A 15,253-nucleotide genomic window follows, 5' to 3' on the forward strand; every position below is an offset into this window, starting at 1 on the left:
CAGGCGTGAGTCACCGCGCCCGGCCTGAGCTTTAGTATTGAGAGGAGCAGTTCTCAAACTGTAGTTTCCAGAGCGGCAGCATTGTCACCTGGGAGCTTGCTAGAAATGCAAGTTCTCAGGCCCCAGACCCAGATTTGCTGCCTCAAAAACTCTTAGGTTGGGGGCCCACAATCTGAGTTTTTTTTTTTTTTTTTTTTTTTTAAGACGGAGTTTCGCTCTTGTAGCCCAGGCTGGAGTGCATTGGCACGATCTCAGCTCACTGCAACCTCCGCCTCCCGCGTTCAAGCGATTCTCCTGCCTTAGCCTCCTGAGTAGCTGGGATTACAGGCGCGCGCCACCATGCCCGGCTAATTTTTGTATTTTCAGTAGAGACGGGGTTTCACCATGTTGGCCAGTCTAGCCTCGAACTCCTCACCTCAGGCGATCCACCCGCCTCGGCCTCCTAAAGTGCTGGGATTACAAGCGTGAGCCACCGCACCCAGCACAATCTGAGTTTTAACAACCCCCCCAGGTAATTCTGATGCACACTCAAATTTAAGAACCACTGACTTAAAGATATGAAAGTCTTTGGGAGGCCGAGGTGGGAGGATCACTTGAGGCCAGGAGTTCAAAGCCACTCTGAGCAACATAGCGAGACCCCATCTTTGCAAAAAGAGAAACAAAAATAGACAAGAGGCCAGCCGCCGTGGCTCATGCCTGTAATCCCACCACTTTGGGAGGCCGAGACGGGCAGATCACGAGGTCAGGAGTTCGAGACCAGCCTGACCAACATGGTGAAACCCTGTCTCTACTAAAAATACAAAAATTATCCGGGCATGGTGGCGCCTGTCTGTAATCCCAGCTGCTCAGGAGGCTGAGGCAGGAGAATTACTTGAACCCGGGAGGCGGAGGTTGCAGTGAGCCGAGATCGCACCACTGTACTCCAGCCTGGGCGACAGAGCGAGACTTTGTCTCAAAACAACAACAACAACAACAACAAAAAACAGACAAGAGGAACATTCTTCTTATGTGGGAAATTTTCTTTCTTTTTTTTTTTTTTTTGAGACAGATTCTGTCACCCAGGCTGGAGTGCAGTGGCGCCATCTCAGCTCATTGCAAGCTCCACCTCCTGGTTTCATGCCATTCTCCTGCCCCAGCCTCCCGAGTAGCTGGGACTACAGGCGCCCGCCACCACGCTCGGCTAATTTTTTTGTATTTTTAGTAGAGACGGGGTTTCACCCTGTTAGCCGGGATGGCCTCGATCTCCTGACCTCGTGATCCGCCCGCCTCGGCCTCCCAAAGTGCTGGGATTACAGGCGTGAGCCACCGCGCCCGGCCTGGTGATGGAAATTTTCTAAAATTGGGTTGTGGTTATGGTTGTGCTGTTGGTCACATTTGCTAAAAGTCATTGAACAATATGCTTTAAATGTATGACGTCATCTTATGTAAATTACGTCAACGAAGCGCTCATATAACATTTGACCTGTAGGGGGTAGCAGAGACCGTAAGTTCAATTCAGAACAGCCCCTCCCTGCCTTGAGGGTCTCAATGGGATGAACCCATCCCTTTCACTTAGGAGTCGTGATTGGAATGAAGAATTGGGCAGCTGGGAATTTCCCTTCCACAGCCTAAAATGCCTTGTTTAACTAACTGTGGCCACACTTCGTTCTAAATTTATACCAGTTGGCTGGGGGAGTCAAGTCTCTTGACCACGGAACCAGGAGAAGCTACATCCCCTCTCCAAGCCCAGAAGAGATGAGATGGTTCTCTTCTTTTTTTTTGTTTTCTTTTTTTTAGATGGCGTCTCACTCCATCGCCCAGGCTGGAGTGCAGTGGTGTGATCTCAGCTCACTGCAACCTCCGCCTCCTGGGCTCAAGCTCAAGCAATTCTTCCATCTCAGCCTCCCGAGTGGCTGGGACTACAGGTGCCCGCTACCACGCCCGGCTAATTTTTCTATTTTTAGTAGAGACAGGGTTTCACCTTGTTGGTCAGGCTGGTCTTGAACTCCTGACCTCAGGTGATCCACCCGCCTCAGCCTCCCAAAGTGGTGGGATGACAGGCGTGAGCCACCGCACCTGGCCTTTTTTTTTTTTTTTTTGAGACAGAGTCTTGCTCTGTCACCCAGGCTGGAGTGTGGTGGTGTGATCTTGGCTCACTGCAACCTCCACCTTCCAAGTCCAAGCGATTCTCCTGCCTCAGCCTCCCAAGGAGCTTCGATTACTGACGTGCACCACCATGCCTGACTCATTTTTGTATTTTTAGTAGAGATGGGGTTTCACCATGTTGGCCAGGCTGGTCTCGAAATTCCGACCTCAGGTGATTTGCACGCCTCAGCCTCCCAAAGTGCCGGGATTACAGGCATGAGCCACTGCACCTGGCCCAAGGGAATGGTTCTTAAAGGGTAAAATGTAAACTAGGATCCATAGCTTGACCTTCAAAAGACTCCAATACTTTTCTTTTTTTGTTTTTTATTTATTTATTTTTTTGTAGAGATGGGACCTTGCTATGTTGCCCAGCTGCTCTCGAACTTCTAGGCTCAAGCAAAACTCCTGCCACAGTCTCCAGAGTAGCTGGGACTGAGGGTGTGAGCTACCATGCCTGGCCTTGATAAGAACCAGTGTCCAGAGGAAGTGCAGGGCCCCATCAGGCCCAGGCATGCCATAGGGGCAAAGCTAGCATGGACCCTCGCAACTGAGACATCCAAAGAAAGCAGACACCAAAAATCATGCATGTGGGTGGGTTAAAGTGCTCCCCACTCTGGCCAGGCACTGTGGCTCACTCCTGTAATCCCAGCACTTTGGGAGGCCGAGGCGGGCGGATCAGGAGATTAAGACCATCCTGGCTAACACGGTGAAACCCCATCTCTACTAAAAATACAAAAAAAAAAAAAAAATTAGCCGGGCGTGGTGGCGGGCGCCTGTGGTCCCAGCAACTTGGGAGGCTGAGGCAGGAGAATGGCGTGAATCCGGGAGGCGGAGCTTGCGGTAAGCCGAGATTGCGCCACTGCACTCCAGCCTGGGCGACAGAGCGAGACTCCATCTCAAAAACAAAACAAAACAAAACAAAAATTAGCTGGGCATGGTAGTGCGCCCCTGTAATCCCAGCTACTCAGGAGGCTGAGGCAGGATAATCACTTGAACCCAGGAGGCAGAGGTTGCAGTGAGCCGAGATCACGCCACTGCACTCCAGCCTGGGCAACAGAAAGAGACCCGGGGTCTCAAAAAAATAAATAAATAAATACAGTAAGAGAAACATCACTGAGAAGAGATTTGTTAATTGAATTCCGGATGACAGAGGGTGTTCGATTGAAGAGGGGATAAAGAAAGATTCAAACACCCAGGAGTTCAAGACCAGCTTGGGCAATATAGGGAGACCCTGTCTCTACAAAAACAAACAAACAAAAAAATTACCTGGGCGTGGTGGCAGGGGACTGTAGTTCCAGTGACTCAGGAGGCTGAGGCCAGAGGATTGCTGGGGCCTGGAAGTTTGAGGCTGCAGTTAGCTGTGATCACCCCACTGCACTTAGCCTGTGAGTCTGAGACCCTGTCTCAAAAAAAAAAAAAAAAAAATAGAGGCTTGAACATGAATAATTATTCATCAGTGACCCTATGTTGAACCAACTAAGCTGCCCCCTGATTCTGGACCATCAGAAACTGTGAGATAATAAATGTTGATTGTTTCAACAATGTGTGTAAATGGCCCAGCAAGTTTAGGGGCAATTTGTTACACAGCAATAGCTAACTAATGTCTCTGGATTTCTTTTGAGGGGAAAGCCAGGTCCAGGAGATTCAAAATCTACTATTTTTTTTGGGGTGGAGTCTCACTCTTTGCCTGGGCTGGAGTACAGTGGTGGGAGCTCGGCTCACTGCAACCTCTACCTCCCCAGTTCAAGCGATTCTCCTGCCTCAGCCTCCCAAGTAGGTGGGATTACAAGTGCGTGCCACTACACCCAGCTAGTTTTTTCATTTTTAGTAGAGACGAGGTTCCCCCATGTTGGCTCAGCTGGTCTTGAAATCCTGACCTCAGGTGATCCGCCCACCTCAGCCTCCCAAAGTGCTGGGATTACAGGCGTGAGCCACCGTGCCTGGCCCTCAAAACCCACTTTTGAAGTAGATGTGGATGCCCCTTCTTCCAAGCTTGGGTTCATGAGGAGGTCCAATCTAATGCCACTACCTGAGCAGATCCTAACTGGATCTCTGTATGATGGCATAAGGGTTATGGGAATACCTCCTGGAGCAAGACTGCCTGGGATAAAATCCTAGTTTACTTAGCAACTGTGTGGTCCTAAGTAGGTCACTTAGCTTCTCTGGGACTTAATTTCCTTCTATGTAAAATGGGATTTAGCGGTTGATGAAAGCATTAAGTTGTTATAGTTACTCATATGAAAGTCGTCAGAATCAGGCTGGGTGCGGTGGCTCACACCTGTCATCCTAGCACTTTGGGAGGTCAAGGCGGGTGGATCATGAGGTCAAGAGATCGAGACCATCCTAACACGGTGAAACCCGTCTCTACTAAAAATACAAAAATTAGCCAGGTGTGGTGGTGTGCACCTGTAGTCCCAGCTACTTGCGAGGCTGAGGCAGGAGAATCGCTAGAACCCGGGAGGCGGAGATTGCAGCAAGCCAAGATCATGCCATTGCACTCCAGCCTGGAAGACAGAGCGAGACTCCATGTGAAAGAAAAAAAAAGAAAGAAAGTTGTCAGAATCAAAATAGAGTGACTTGTGTTAAAAAAAAAAAAAAAAAAGGCCGGGCGCGGTGGCTCATTCCTGTAATCTCAGCACTTTGGGAGGCTGAGGCGGGCGGATCACAAGGTCAGGAGATCAAGACCATCCTAACACGGTGAAACCCCATCTCTACTAAAAATACAAAAAATTAGCCGAGCGTGGCGGCAGGCACCTGTAGTCCCAGCTACTGGGGGGCTGAGGCAGGAGAATGGCGTGAACCCAGGAGGCGGCGCTTGCAGTGAGCCGAGATTGTGTCACTGCATTCCAGCTGGGGCGACAAAAACGAGACTCCGTCTCAAAAAAAAAAAAAAAAAAAAAAAGTGACGCCAAGTGCGGTGGTTCATGCCTGTAATCCTAGCACTTCGGGCGGCAGAGATTGGCAGATTGCCTGAGCTCAGGAGTTCAAGACCAGCCTGGGCAATATGGTGAAACCCCGTCTCTACTAAAATACAAAAAAAATCAGCTGGGCATGGTGGCAGGTGCCCATAATTCCAGCTACACAAGAGACTGAAGCACGAGAATTGCTTGAACCTGGGAGGCAGAGGTTGCAGTGACCCAAGATCACGCCACTGTACTCCAGCCCGGGCGACAAGGTGAAACTCTGTCTCAAAACAAAACAACAACAAAAAAGTGACAAATAGAGCCAGGGACAGCTGTGAATAGTGCATTCTCATGCATCAATGCCTGATAACAAGAAAATATCACAAAAGACTGCATGGCCGGGCACAGGGCTCACACCTGTAATCCCAGCACTTTGGGAGGCCGAGACAGGAGGATCAACTAAGCCTAGGAGTTTGAGGCCAGCTGGAGCAACATAGCCAGACTCTGCCTCTACAAAAAAGTAAAAAATAAAAAATAGCCAGGCGTGGTGGCACATGCCTGTAGTCCCAGCTACTCAGGAGGCTAAGGTGGGAGGATGACTTAAGCCTCGTAGGTTGAGGCAACAGTGAGCCATAATTGGGCCACTGCACTCCAACCTGAGCAATAGCATGAGACCCTGTCTCAAAAAAAAAAAAAGAAAAAAAAAAGGCTGCAAACCCCACAAATTTGCATCAAACTTTCTATTTTTTTTTTTTTTAAGATGGAGTCTCGCTCTGTCACCCAGGCTGGAGTGCAGTGGCGTGATCTCGGCTCACTGCAAGCTCCATCTCCAGGGTTCACGCCATTCTCCTGCCTCAGCCTCCTGGGACTACGGGCGCCCGCCACCATGCCGGCTGATTTTTTTTTTTTTTTTTGGAGATGGAGTCTCGCTGTGTTGCCCAGGCTGGAGTGCAGTGGTGTGAACTCGGCTCACTGCAAGCTCCGCCTCCTGGGTTCATGCCATTCTCCTGCCTCAGCCTCCTGAGTAGCTGGGACTACAGGTGCCTGCCACCACGCCCGACTAATTTTTTTTGTATTTTTAGTAGAGACAGGGTTTCACCGTGTTAGCCAGGATGGTCTCGATCTCCTGACCTCATGATCTGCCCGCCTCGGCCTCCCAAAGTGCTGTGATTACAGACATGAGCCACCGCGCCCAGCCCTGATTTTTTATATTTTTAGTAGAGACAGGGTTTCACCATGTTAGCCAGGATGGTCTGGATCTCCTGACCTGGTGATCTGCCTGCCTCGGCCTCCCAAAGTGCTGGGATTACAGGCGTAAACCACCACGCCCGGCCGCATCAAACTTTCTGTTACAACCTTATTCTACAGGACATCTTTTCAGCAAGACCAGCTTTATTCTTGTTTTTTGTTTGTTTGAGACAGGGTCTCACTCTGTCGTCCAGGCTGGAGTGCAGTGGTGTGATCTCAGCTCACTGCAACCTCCGCCTCCTGGGTTCAAGTGATTCTCGTGCTTCAGCCTCCCAAGTAGCTAGGATTACAGGCACACACCACCATGCCCGGTTAATTTTTGTATTTTTAGTAGAGATGGGGGTTTCTCCATGTTGGCCAGGCTGGTCTTGAACTCCTGGCCTCAGGTGATCTGCCCACCTCGACCTCCCAAAGTGCTGGGATTACACGCGTCAGCCACCATGCCTGGCCTACCCTTGTTATTGATCCTTGTAGCCAAGGATAATTATCTCAAAATAGTTATGTCATCTTCCTCAATTCTCCTTTAGAAATCTTTGTCTTCTATTACCTCCCTCAATATGCACATAGCTTAGTTACTATCGCACTCTTTTTTCCACTGCAAAGCCCTATTTCCAAATAAATATCCTTTTGTTTTAGAGAGCTTCTCCTTGTTTTTTAGGTTGACAGTTTCTTTTTTGAGCCTTGTAGTGGGTAGAACTTTGTCCCCCAAAAATATCTGTTGAAGTCCAAAAGCCCCCTCCATCCCCTGTACCTGGGAATGTGACCTTATTTGGAAATAGGGTCATTGCAGATATGATTAGTTATGGTCGAATGCAGTGGCTCACTCCTGTACTCCCAGCACTTTGGGAGGCCAAGGTGGGTGGATCACATGAAGCCAGGAGTTTTGAGACCAGACTGGGCAACACGCCAACACTCCCCTCGACAAAAAAAATACAACAATTAGCCAGGCATGGTGGCACACACCTGCAGTCCCAGCTACTTGGGAGGCTGAGGTAAGAGGATCACTTGAGCCTGGGAGGCAGACATTGCAGTGAGCCGAGATCGTGCCACTGCACTCCAACCTGGGGAACAGAGCTGGACCCTGTCTCAAAAAAAAAAAAAAAAAAAAAAAACGGCCGGGCAAAAGTCTGAGCGTGGTGGCTCACACCTGTAATCCCAGCACTTTGGGAGGCCAATGCAGGCAGATCACAAGGGCAACAGATGGAGACCATCCTGGCCAACAGAGTGAAACCCCATCTCTACTAAAAATACAAAAATTAGTTGGGTGTGGTGGTGGCATGCCTGTAGTCGCAGCTACTCGGGAGGTTGAGGCAGGAGAATCGCTTGAACCTGGGAGGCAGAGGTTGCAGTGAGCCGAGATCACATCGCTGCACTCCAGCCTGACGACAGAGCAAGACTCCGAGTCAAAAAAAAAAAAGATTAGTTAAGATGAGGTCACATTGGATTAAGGCAGCTTCTAAATCTGTTGTTTTTTTCGTTGTTGTTGTTTTTGTTTTGTTTTTTTTGAGACAGGATCTCACTCCCTCACCCAGGCTGGAGTGCAGTGGCGCCATCTCAGCTCACTGCAACCTCCGTCTCCCAGGTTCAAGCGATTCTCAAGGCAGCCCTTAAATCTAATAATTGGCGTTCTTATCAGGAGAGGGAAATTTGGACACAGACACAGAGACAAACAGGGAAGAAAGCCATGCAGTGATGGAAGCAGAAATTGGAGTGAAGCCAAGTCACACCAAAGCCTGCTGGCCACCACCAGAAGCTGGAAGAGGCAGGGAGGACCCTCCCCTGGAACCTCCAGAGGGAGCACAGTGGCCCTCCCCACACCTCAATTCTGGCCTCCGTCACTGTGCGAAAATACATTTCTGTTGTCTGGAGCCACCTGGTTTGTAGTCATCTGTTACCGCAGCTACAGAAAACAAATATCAGCTTCTTTCTACCAGGTGGCAGGAGGCGAACCTCATCAATCCCAGCCACTTCCAGAAACTCACTCTTCCTGAGCCAGGGGGTTGGTGTGGAGCCTGAGGGTGGGGGTGAAGCTGTCCTCACAGGGTTAACAAGAATTCTGTACAGATTGGCCAGGCGCGGTGGCTCACGCCTGTAATCCCAGCACTTTGGGAGGCCGAGGCAGGTGGATCACAAGGTCAGGAGTTCGAGACCAGTCTGGCCAAGATGGTGAAACCCCGCCTCTACTAAAAATAAAAAAAAATTAGCCAGGCATGGTGGCAGGTGCCTGTAGTCCCAGCTACTCGGGAGGCTGAGGCAGGAGAATTCCTTGAACCTGGGAGGCAGAGGTTGCAGTGAGCTGAGATCATGCCACTGCACTCTAGCCTGGGCGACAGAGCGAGACTCCATCTCAAAAAAAAAAAAAAAAAAAGAATTCTGTACAGACATATAGTTATAATTAAGCATTAGGGCATTAGGCTGGGCCTGGTGGCTCAAGCCTGTAATCTTAACACTTTGGGAGGCCGAGGCAGGTGGATCACCTGAGGTCAGGAGTTCGAGACCACCCTGACCAACATGGTGAAACCCCGTCTTTACTAAAAATACAAAAAATTAGCTGGGCGTGGTGGTGCATGCCTGTAATCCCAGCTACTAAGCAGGCTGATGCAGGAGAATCGCTTGAACCTGGGAGGTGGAGGTTACAGTGAGTCAAGACTGCACCACTGCACTCCAGCCTGGGCAAAAAGAGCGAAACTCCATCTCAGAAAAATAAAAAAAATTAAAATTAAAATGAAGCATCAATCTGGCTGCACTCTGACCTGCTTCCTCGTAACAGAAAAGCACATTGCACTAGACACTGACCATTTGCACCACATAGATACGATCTCTGACGTTAGAAGCAAAATACTTCTGTTTAAGAATTGCTTAAGCAGGCCAGGCTCATTCCTGTAATGCCAACATTTTGGGAGGCCCTGGCAGGAGGATTGCTTAAACCCAGCTGTATGAGACCAGCTTGGGCAACATAGCCAGACCTGATCTCTACAAAAAATTTAAAAATTAGCCAGGCATGGTGGTGTACGCCTGTAGTCTCAGCTACTCAAGAGGCTGAGGTGGGAGGATCACCTGAACCCAGGAGGTCACAGCTGCAGCGAGCTGTGATTGTACCACTGCACTCCAGCCAGAGCAACAGAGCAAGACTCCGTCTCTAAAAAACAATAACAGGGCCGGGCGTGGTGGCCTGCAGCCATAATCCTAGCATTTTGGGAGGCCGAGGTGGGTGGATCGGATCACCTGAGGTCAGGAGTTGGAGACCAGCCTGGCCAACATGGGAAAACCCCGTCTCTACTTAAAATACAAAAATTAGCTGGGCATGGTGGCGGGCACCTGTAATCCCAGCTACTTGGGAGTCGCTTGAAACCGGGAGACAAAGGTTGCAGTAAGCCGAGATGGCGCCATTGTGCTCCAGCCTGGGTGACAGAGCAAGACTCTGACTCCAGAAAAAAAAAAAAAAAAAACGCCAGGGATGGTAGCTCACGCCTGTAATCCCAGCACTTTGGGAAGCTGAGGCAGGCAGATCACCTGAGGTCAGGAGTTCGAGACCAGCCTGGCCAACACGGTGAAACCCCCGCCCCCAACCAAAAATACAAAAATTAGCCGGGCGTGGTGGCAGGTGCCTGTAATCCCAGCTACTCCGGAGGCTGAGGCAGGAGAATCGCTTGAACCTGGGAGGCGGAGGTTGCAATGAGCTGAGATCATGCCGCTACCCTCCAGCCTGGGCGACAGAATGAAACTCTGTCTGAAACATACAAATCAACAAAAAAAGTTTTGGAGTGTGGTGCCTGTTGACTGGTTGAAGAGTGCAGGGTGAAGTTCTGGGATGGGGGAGGGAGAAGCTATGTTCTCATGCTCATCCCGCTCCTCTGTGGGGGCCTTCAAACTAGCTGGTGTCAGCTATTCTGCTGGAATTCAAGATCTACTCAAGCAATTCTCTTTTTTCTTTCTTTCTTTCCCAGGCTGGAGTGCAGTGGCGCAATCTTGGCTCACTGCAACCCCCGCCTCCCGGGTTCAAGAGATTCTCCTGCCTCAGCCTCCTCAGTAGCTGGGATTACAGGCATTTGCCACCATGCCTGGCTAATTTTTGTGTTTTTAGTAGAGGCGGGGTTTCATCATGTTGGCCAGACTGGTCTCAAACTCCTGACCTCAGGTGATCCACCCACCTCGGCTTCCCAAAGCGCTGGGATTATAGGCGTGAGTCACCGCGCCCAGCCGCAAGACACAGGGTCTTGCTCTGTTGCCCAGGCTGGAGTGCAGTGGGTGCAGTCTCGGTTCAGAGCAGGCTCAACTTCCCAGGCTCAAGTGATCCTCCCACCTCAGCCTCCCGAGCAACTGGGACAACAGGTGTGTGCCACCGTGCCTGGCTAATTTTTTATTTTTTATAGAAATGGTGGTCTCACTTTGTTGCCCAGGCTGGTCTTGGAGTCCCAGGCTCAAGCGATTGTCCTGCCTCGGCCTCCCAAAGTGCTGGCATTGCAGACATGAGCCACGGCACCCAGCAAGGTAGTTTGCTTGTGTAAAACAAAAACTCCAAAGTATTCGGAATGCAAATACCTTTTGTCTCAAACCTTCTAGACCTTGAGTTTCCAAGTCAACCAAACAACTCAAAAGCCAAGAACAAGGAGGAAATCTTGGCTTCCTCCCTTCCTGTCTGCTGTGACATCTGTGTCCTCCCTGAGAGGTCAAGGGAAACTGCTCCCTGCTGGCCGGGCTGGAGTGGCCAGGGCACAGCCAAAGGGAAGGACCCAGGGTGACCACACTCCAGGGAATTCCCTCCAACCCCACCCACGGGGGTTTCAAACAGGGAGAAATGGGCCACACCTGGTAGCTCACGCCTGTAATTCCAGCACTTTGGGAGGCTGAGGTGGGCGGATCACAAGGTCAGGAGTTCAAGACCCGCCTGGCCAAGATGGTGACACCCCATCTCTACTAAAAATACAAAAAAAATTACCCGGGCCTGGTGGCACACACCTGTAGTCCCAGCTACTCAGGAGGCTGAGGCAGAAGAATTGCTTGAACCTGGGAGGCCAAGGGTGCAGTGAGCTGAGATCATGCCACTGCACCCCAGCCTGGGCGATAGAGCGAGACTCCATCTCGAAAAAAAAAAAAAAGCAGGGGGAAACAGAATGGACCAGTGTCTGTGGCTCACCCCTGTAACCCCAGCACTTTAGGAGACTGAGGCAGGAGAATCGCTTGAGCCCAGGAGTTCAAAACCAGCCTGGGCAACACAGCAAGACCTTGTCTCTACAAAATACAAAAATGAGCTGGGTGTGCTGGGTGGCAGGCACCTGTGGTCCCACCTATTTGGAAGGCTGAGATGGGAGGACTGCTTGAGCCCAGGAGGTTGGGACTGCAGGGAGCCAAGATTGTGCCACTGCTCTCCAGCCTGAACAAGAGTGAGATCCTGTCTCAAAAAAAAAAAAAGACTCAGGCCTGTAATCCCAACACTTTGGCAGAACGAGGTGGGCAGATCCCCTGAAGTCAGGAGTTCGAGACCAGCCTGGCCAACAGGATGAAACCCCGTCTCTACTAAAAATACAAAAATTAGCCGAGCGTGGTGGCACGTGCCTGTAATACCAGCCACTCAGGAGGCTGAGGCAGGAGAATCGCTTGAACCCGGGAGGTGGAGGTTGCAATGAGCTGAGGTTGCACCATTGCACTCCTGCCTGGGCAACAGACTGAGACTCCATCTCAAAAAAAAAGAGTAGAAATGGAATGACTACTGAAAATGCTTCCGATTTCTACATGTACCCTGGAGGAATTTCTCTTTCCTAAGAGCCTCCAATCAGTGCTGTCCACTGGGACTTTCCCTGATGACAGAATGTTCTAGATCTTCACTGTCCAGTACGGTGACCCCCAGATGCCAGTGACGACTGAGCGCCTGACATGCGGGCAGTGTGCCCGAGGAATGGAATTTTAAATTGTATTTCATTTTAATTAATTTTAACTTAAATAGCCACATGTGCTTAGTGGATACCCTGTGAGACAACCCTGTGAGTCTTGGATAAAGCAACGTGCCCAGCTAAAAGTCTACAATCAGAGGGAGGGGAAAAAGCAAAGCCCATATTAGGAGGCTGGACCATAAATAAAACACACTTTAATTATGGGGCTGGGTGCAGTGGCTCACGCCTGTAATCCCAGCACTTTAAGAGGCCGAGGCGAGTGGATTACTTGAGGTCAGGAGTTTGACACCATCCTGGCCAACATGGTGAAACCCCATCTCTACTAAAAATACAAAATTAGCTGGAGGTGGTGGTGGGTGCCTGTCATCCAAGCTACTCAGGAGGCTGAGGCAGGAGAATCGCTTGAACCCAGGAGGCAGAGGTTGCAGTGAGCCAAGATCGTGCCATTGCACTCCAGCCTGGGCGACAGAGCAAGACTCTGTCACAAAAAAATAATAATAATAGCCAGGCGCGGTGGCTCACACCTGTAATCCCAGCACTTTGGGAGGCCAAGGCAGGCGGATCACAAGATCAGGAGTTTGAGACCAACCCAGCCAATATAGTGAAACTCCATCTCTACTAAAAATACAAAAATTAGCTGGGTGTGGTGGCAGGCGCCTGTAGTCCCAGCTACTTGGGAGGCTGAGGCAGGAGAATCGCTTGAACCCGGCAGGTGGAGGTTGCAGTGAGCTGAGATCGCACCACTGCACTCCAGCCTGAGGGACAGAGAGAGACTCTGTCTCAAAAAAAAAAAAAAATTTTTTTTAAATAATAATAATTATGGGACAGTGGAGGGTTCGTGGGTGGAACCTTTTCTGCAGCTCTTTCATGACAGCCCCTCCCTTTGTCCTCCATGGATCAGCTGCAAATCCCAAGTCATGTGTGCACATCACCACCTTTGGGGGCTACTTGTCCCAGCATTGAAACCCTCAGTTCCCCGCAGCCAGAGAGCACAGAACAGAAAACAGGGAAGAGTTTTTCTGGCTGGGTTTGGATCTGAAGTCAGCAGACCTATCGGGCGTTTGTGTCACATGGGGAGGTCAGAGGATGGGAGGCGTCTCTGTAGGAGAATCCTGACAGCATTCTCTGCATTTAGAACACGCAGGGTTTAGAGCTATCGTGGGAGGCTCCCACCACAGGAGCCACTGACGTTACAAGATTAGCTGCAATCCAAACCACATTTGGAGAAAAATAAAATAAGAAAGGGAGATACAAGCCTGGTGGCGGCACAGTGGCTCATGCCTGTAATCCCTAGTACTTTGGGAGGTGGAGGTGGGAGGATCACTTGGGGTCAGGAGTTCAAGACCAGCTGGGGCAACGTACTGAGACTCCCCTCCCCCTCGCCCTGTGTTTAAAAAAAAAAAAAGAGGAAAGAAAGGGAAATATAGAGAAGGGAAGGGAGGGTTGGGAGGTCTCTTCAATTAGATCCTTCCTTCCTTCCTTCCTTCTTTCCTTCCCTCCCTCCCTTCCTTTTTTTTTTGAGACGGAGTTTCACTCTTGTTGCCCAGGCTAGAGTGCAATGGCACGATCCTGGCTCACTGCAACCTCCACCTCCCGGGTTCAAGCGATTCTCCTGCGTCAGCCTCCCAAGTAGCTGGGATCACAGGCGTCTGCCACCACACTCAGCTGACTTTTGTGTTTTTAGTAGAGATGGGGTTTTGCCATGTTGGCCAGGCTGGTCATGAACTTTTTTTTTCTTTTGAGGCAGAGTACTCTGTCGCCCAGGGTGGAGTGCAATGGCGCCATCTCGGCTCATTGCAACCTCTGCCTCCCAGGTTCAAGTAGCTGAGATTACAGATGTGCCTCACCGTGCCGGGCTGATTTTTGTATTTTTAGTTGAGGTAGGGTTTCACCATGTTGGCCAGGCTGGTCTGGAACTCCTGACCTCAAGTGATCTCCTGCTTCAGCCTCTCAAAGTGCTGGGATTACAGGCATGAGCCACCACGCCTGGCCTGATGTGGTGATTTTTTTTTTTTTTCTGAGACAGAGTCTTGCTGTGTCACCCTGGCTGGAGTGCAGTGGCACGATCTCGACCCACTGCAACCTCCGCCTCCCAGGTTCAAGTGATTCTTCTGCCTCAGCCTCCAGAGTAGCTGGGACTACAGATGCCCACCACCATGCCTGGCTAATTTTTGTATTTTAGTAGAGCTGGGGTTTTCTTTTCTTTTTTTTTTTTTTGAGACAGAGTCTTGTTCTGTCACCCAGGCTGGAGTGCAGTGGCGCAATCTTGGCTCACTGCAAGCTCCGCCTCCCGGGTTCACGCCATTCTCCTGCCTCAGCCTCCTCAGTAGCTGGGATTACAGGGGCCCACCACCATACCTGGCTAATTTTTTTGTATTTTTTATTACGGATGGGGTTTCCCTCTGTTAGCCAGGATGGTCTCGATCTCCTGACCTCGTGATCCACCCGCCTCGGCCTCCCAAAGTGCTGGGATTACAGGTGTGACCCGGCCGAGCTGGGGTTTCACCATGTTGGCCAGGCTGGTCTCGAACTCCTGACCTCAGGTGATCCACCCACCTCTGCCTCCCAAAGTGCTGGGATTACAGGCATGCACCACCGCGCCTGGCCCAATATGGTGATTTCTAAGTAGGGAGCTGAGGGAGTAAGGAGCCAGCCGGTGGCTGTCTGAGGGAGACTGTCCCTGGCAGAGCAAACTGCTAATGCCAGTACCAGGTCCTGGGCCAAACAGAAAGAAACGGGCTCTCACTCCAGAACTGCAGCCTGACCACTATATATATAATATATATATATTATATATATATATTTTGAGATGGGGTCTTGCTCTGTTGCTCAGACTGGAGTGCAGTGACACGATCATAGCTCACTCCAGCTTCAACCTCCTGGGCTTATGCCATCCTCCTGCCTCAGCCTCCCCAGTAGCTGAGACTACAGGTGCATGACCACCACACTTGGCTAATTTTTAAATTTTTTGAAGAGACGGGGTGTCACTGTGTTGCCCAGGCTGGTCTCCAACTCCTGGCCTCAAGCAATCCTCCCACCTCAGCCTTCGAAAGTGCTGGGATCACAGGCGTGAGCCAAGGTGCCTTG

Source organism: Pongo pygmaeus, chromosome 20 (assembly GCF_028885625.2).
Source record: "Pongo pygmaeus isolate AG05252 chromosome 20, NHGRI_mPonPyg2-v2.0_pri, whole genome shotgun sequence".
NCBI classification, from domain to species: domain Eukaryota; kingdom Metazoa; phylum Chordata; class Mammalia; order Primates; family Hominidae; genus Pongo; species Pongo pygmaeus.